General features: G+C 33.6%; 1 protein-coding gene across 1 annotated transcript in view; it reads right to left on the reverse strand.

The window, feature by feature from the left end:
• LOC114612371 (alpha-amylase 1) overlaps nt 1-4432 on the reverse strand; it is a 17495-nt gene extending 13063 nt beyond the window's left edge. The window contains exon 1 of the mRNA XM_028757330.1: nt 4318-4432. The gene's annotated coding sequence lies outside the window, so the exon portion shown is untranslated. The remainder of the gene's footprint in view (nt 1-4317) is intronic.
• Nucleotides 4433-5987: the final 1555 nt, after the last annotated feature.

Here is a 5987-nt window from a genome sequence, read left to right on the forward strand (position 1 = left end):
TGAAAAGAATTCAGATGTCCTTCAACAGAGGAGTGAATACAGAAAATGTGGTACATTTACACAATGGAATACTACAATACTACTCAGCTATTAAAAACAATGAATTCATGAAATTCTTAGGCAAATGGATGGAACTAGAAAATATCATCCTGAGTGAGGTGACCCAATCACAAAAGAACATACATTGTATGCACTCACTGATAAGTGGGTATTAGCCCAATATCTTGGAATACCCAAGATACAATTCACAGACTACAAGAAGGAAGGAAGGGCAAAGTAATCCTCAGGGGAGGAAATACAGAAACAAAGCATGGAGCAGAGACTGAAGAAAATGTCATCCAGAGACTGCTACACCTAGGTATCTATCCCATAGACAATCACCAAACCCAAACACTATTGTGGATGCCAAGAAGTCCATGTTGACAGGAGCCTGATATAGCTGTCTCCTGAGAGGCTCTGCCAGAGCCTGACAAATACAGAGGCTGATGCTCACAGGCAACCATTGGTCTGAGCATGGTGTCACCACTAGAGGAGTTAGAGGAATGATTAAAGGAGCTGAAGGGGTTGGCAACCCCGTAGACAAAACAACATCAACCAACCAGATAACCCAGAGCTCTCAGGGACTAAACCACCAACCAAAGAGTACACATGGAGTGACCCACATCTCCAGCCACATACGTAGCAGAGGATGGCCTTGTCTGGCATCAATGGGAGGAGAGGCCCTTAGTCCTGTGAAAGTTCGATGCGCCAGTGTAGGTAAATGCCAGGGTAGTGAGGCGGGAGTGGGTGGGTGGGTGGGTGGGTGGGTGAACACTCTCATAGAAGCAGGGAGGTTATAGGGGGGGTTGGGAGCAGGAAAGAGAATATCATTTGAAATGTAAATAAAGAAAATGTCTAATTAAAAGAAAATGATATAAAGATTTTGAAATTGTTGAGTTTCTATGGGTACTTTTTGTTGTTTCCTTTTTTTTAGTTTATGTATATGAGTGTTTTGTCAGTATGTATGTCTGTACATCAGAAGCGTGTGTCAGATCACATTATAGACAGTTATAAGTTGACATGTGAGTGCTAGGAATTGAACTGAGGACCTCTAGAAAAACAAGCAGTGATTTAAACCTCGGAGCCATCTCTCCATCCCTGAGTTTCTAGGAAGTGTAAAATATTTTGAAATATGTAATATTTACCTTGGCTATTTACTTGGTCTCTAATTATTTTGTGTAAAAATTGTATATTATATACGTTTTATTATTTTTGGAGGGTCACAGTTTGCATGTGGAATTTTCGTTATAGCCTTTTATTTTTATCAATTGTTTTTATTAATGTTTTTAATCATACCTGAAAATGCTTGTGCTTTTAATACAATTTTTTTATAATGGATTAAACTATTAGTATATAATTCCTTTTAAATACACATTCTTAATGAATTGTTAATTTGTTTAATGTCTTGCGTACTTATACATTTTTTATCACTATAATTTCCTTTTTGCCATAATAGAAATTATGTAACCTGACTCTATTCTTTTAGTGGAAATTACATCACACAGATTTCAAAGTGCAAAAAACATTGAGGCTATTTGCCAGAGAAAATAAAATGACATTAGAACAAATGAACATTTCTTCTAAGTTTATAGTTACCTTGTTCATTCTTAAATCATCCTCATATTTAATACTGAAAGACAGTATCTTTTGAAATAGGAAAAAATAATGTAGATTTGCCTATAAGCTTTCTGTTTTGCTTTTTACTTATGTATGTAATAGTTCAGAAATTCTATCTACAGTTTCTCTGGACATTTAAAACACTTTATGATATTATTTGATATGATATTATAGAATTTCTGTAAATATGCACGAAGAAAAGGCTGTACCATATTCCAGGACCCACTCTGTTCTATAGAATAATAACATTCAGGCTATGCTTTGCCTGGGTGATTTGAGTGACTGTTTCCTCAGACAAATTGTGTTACTTTGTTACTTGGTTATCTAAAGAGGACTCTATTTTTCTTTACTCTCATTGTTTAAAATATTTTACATAAATGGAATTATAAATATAATTTTCTTTCACCAGTTTTAATATATTCTGGGGACATCCTGCTTCTCTTGTTTTTCTTAAGTGTTCTGTGCAAAATATTTTGTCTTTACATCTACATGCATTTACAAGTATGTATCAAATTAATGGATTTTTAAATGTATATTTCTTGAGCCTGAAGAGATAACTCAGTGGTCAAAGTGATTACTGCTCTTTTAGAGGACCCAGGCAGCTTACATTTGCCTGTAACTCCAATTCTAGGGAATCCAGTGCCATTATCTGACCTTCATGGGCTCCAGAACATACATGGTGCATACATAATCAGTCCCACATGCATACATAAAAATGAATAAAGTGTGCTTATTTCTTTAGTGTCCAGCATATTTATCAGAAATGTAAGCCATAAAAGTTGCAACCTTCACCTATGCTTGACACAGTAAAGCTTTGTTTTGAGTACTTTCTTCACACGTTTTGTAACTTAAATGATGTGTATAAAAGTTATCATTTCTACTAAAACTTTTAATAAATCATTCCCTGTGGCCCATTTTTTTCTTTTTCTTTTTAATTATCAAAGTTAGATTTTATAGAATTTCTTTAAATATGCACGAAGAAAAGGCTGTACCATATTCCAGGACCCACTCTGTTCTATAGAATAGTAACATTCAGGCTATGCTTTGCCTGGGTGATTTGATTGACAGAATTTTGGCATGGTGTACTGCACTTTGAGTGTAAATGTCAAAGTAGAATTCCATGTTTACATAAGTAAACATCAACTGGTAAATAATTTATTAGTTCCAATAAAATGTCCACCCATGGATCTTCCAGAAGTATCAGACACATGAACTAATAGAACACCAGCTCTGTCTCCCATAACTAAAGATTATAAGCAAGGGCACTCCAAGACAACTTCCTATGCATCACACAGTCATTTGTCAGGGAATTACTCAGGTGGATCCACAAGAATAGTTACATTCATTCTCTGATTTCAGTTTAAGTGTGGATTCACCTGCCAGTGCTGCGTGCCACCTCAGGATAACACATCAACTAATACTCAAAACTACCTGCCCTGTGATCCAGTGCATAAATGCTCTGTGTCTTGGCAGTGCTGGGATAGGTTTCTTAATCATTCACTCAGCCATTAACATTAACCTTCCACACCAGAATTTGCTCTCTGAGTTTGCTTTCAATATTGACACTTTTTATCTCATGCTGCTTCTTTCATTTAGTTGCTGGTCTGTAATCCATATGTCATTGTGTGAACTGTAACATGTGACAAGTTATTAATTTAGCAATCAAAATTTGTAGGGAACATAAAACTATGGTTGTCATTGTCGTGTTTACCAAGTTAAATCAAAAACATTTTGGTGCCATAAAGCTGATGAAAAGAAATAACTTGTAACACAGAGATAAGGTCAATATATCTGATTATACTGCTGGCACGGTTTGCTAATGAGAATTGTATTTATCGTGGTTTCACTGAAATTCAACAAGTAAAATCAAAATCACCACTGAAGACTATTTGAAGTGATCCAATTTTTCAAACAAATTAACCCTGTTATGATACAAACAAAGGACTATGGAGATTTGTAATCAAAAACTGAAAGTTCACTCTGCAAATCCAATGCCCATATTGTACTATAATGTAACATTACATCCTTCTGTGTTATACTTGACCACAGGGCTAGAAAGCAGCATCATGTCAATCAACAGACATCAAGGGCTCATGATGAATGACTTTAGTAGTCACACCACTTACAAAGGGAAGAGTCTTATTCTCATGAGGAACTGGCTATTAAAGAAAATAATCTAAGCATCTTTAAAAAAAAGAATCATATATAATATCATGCATGTAGCATTATTTTCATAAAAATTACATATGTTTTAATGGCAACATCATTTTAATCATATTGCAGGCTTCTGGTTTATTGATGATATATATTTATATGTAAATTGTTGAGAGAGAATTTTTAAATCTAATAACAATTTTATAAGTTATGCAACTGTCATTGATACATTTTCCTTAACCAATTACTTTGTTACATGATATAGATATTCAGATATGAGCATGTTTAGTTATTTTCATGTGCAGCCAAATAATTTCTGACTATCATTTAATTCCATTCAAAATAACAATCAATGTCTTCCACTAACCATAAGCAAACAAGTTTATGGATTTCAACAAACATACCGTTATAACATGAAATACAAACTCAGCTGCATTGGCAAAATAACATAAAGACATGTACATGAAATTCATACTCAAACTAGCATATCATTTAAAGACTACATACCATGTGCTTCCTTCCACTGCAGTTGTAATATTCTGATTTGGATTGAGATTGGCTGTGCTAACCTGAGCAGGACAATTTATTATCATCTAAGAAAAACATTGTTCTTATTTTTGGCCATTAGGTTTGGAATATGCTTCCACGGATCTTTCACCGGTAATCTCCGTAATGCACCATGTAGGAAAAACAATGTGTGTTTCCTCTGGCCAGAGAGTCAGTGCACTTCTGCTGTCAGAGTCACAAGGTAGATTGGAGAGAACAGGCTGTGCTCTGATCTGAGCTGGTCAGTGCTGAAGAGAATAGCAGCTTTTCAGTTATGCACTACTCTTGAGTTCTATACTTGGGGAAAAAGGAATTTTTAATGAGTTACTCCATTATTAGCAGAAGGGTTAAAGTAGAGCAACTCCGTATCACATTTAAACAAGTAATGAGCCAGCGTCTACCTACCAGCATATCAAAAGACAAGCTGATTACTTTTTCATGATAATTAAAGATTCTATTTGTGATTATTCAAAATATCAGTAACACTAGACTCATGAGCTAATCAAACATAACTTTCCTCCATACGATTATAAAGGAAGTAGTAATAATAGATGATGACATCACAGCAGTCAACTCAGTCACTTCTCAGGAGATTCTCCTGCGGGAAGCACCAGAGAAAGAACTTACTATTTCTAGGTTGCACCTCAAATATGATATCTCTTGTCAATGGTATATGATCAGCTTCAGGAAGACATTCCAAACTGTCAATCAAAAGTACTTGTTATGTGGATGTGTGACTGATTGATTTGTGCCTTAGCATTACTGTGGCTGAATTTATCTTTCATTTCGTGACAATCATCAGCCTTCTGTTCCAGCAACTTTCTCTACATGTGATTTCAGTGACAACTCTATATTCCATGATTTCTTCATTTTTTTAAGCTGTTGTATAGCATTTATGTTACATCATGTGATACCTGTAATATACGTATTATTTTGTGAAGTATAATGTGAAATCAGTGTTACTGAATTTAATTATTAAAACTTAGTTATTAAAATAGAACAACACAGAACTATTGCTATAGTACTTATTGTCATGCAAGTGGACCAGAAGACTAAAGATGCTGAAGCTGAGATAAGAATAACTTTCATTCAATAACTGGTAGTACAGTTTATGAAAAAAATTCATTTAAGTTAATATACTCCCTGCCAACAATTGGTAGAGTATCTACAATTTTATTAAAAAATAAATAAAATAAATAAAATGGTCACTGGCATACTTTTTGAAATATATATATATATATATATATATATATATATATACTTATAAATAAAATGAACATATATGTGTAAGTAAAATGTACACACACAAAACACACACACACACAAAACACACACACACACACACACATATATATATATATATACTCTAAAATATTTAAATATATACTTAAGTATATATACTTAATGTATATATTTAAATATATATATATATATTAAGTATTAAGTATATTATATAATATATATAATATATTAAGTATTTAAGATTTATATATATAAATGTGGGAAGGGTCTGTGTGTGTGTACATTTTACTTACACATATATGTTCATTTTATTTACTCTGCAGTACAAGATTATCCTACTTGCAGTTATAACTGTTTTCTGTGATGAGAGATAGCACACATCTAACATG

The sequence above is a fragment of the Grammomys surdaster genome, unplaced genomic scaffold, assembly GCF_004785775.1.
Source record: "Grammomys surdaster isolate TR1022 unplaced genomic scaffold, NIH_TR_1.0 126158, whole genome shotgun sequence".
NCBI lineage: Eukaryota > Metazoa > Chordata > Mammalia > Rodentia > Muridae > Grammomys > Grammomys surdaster.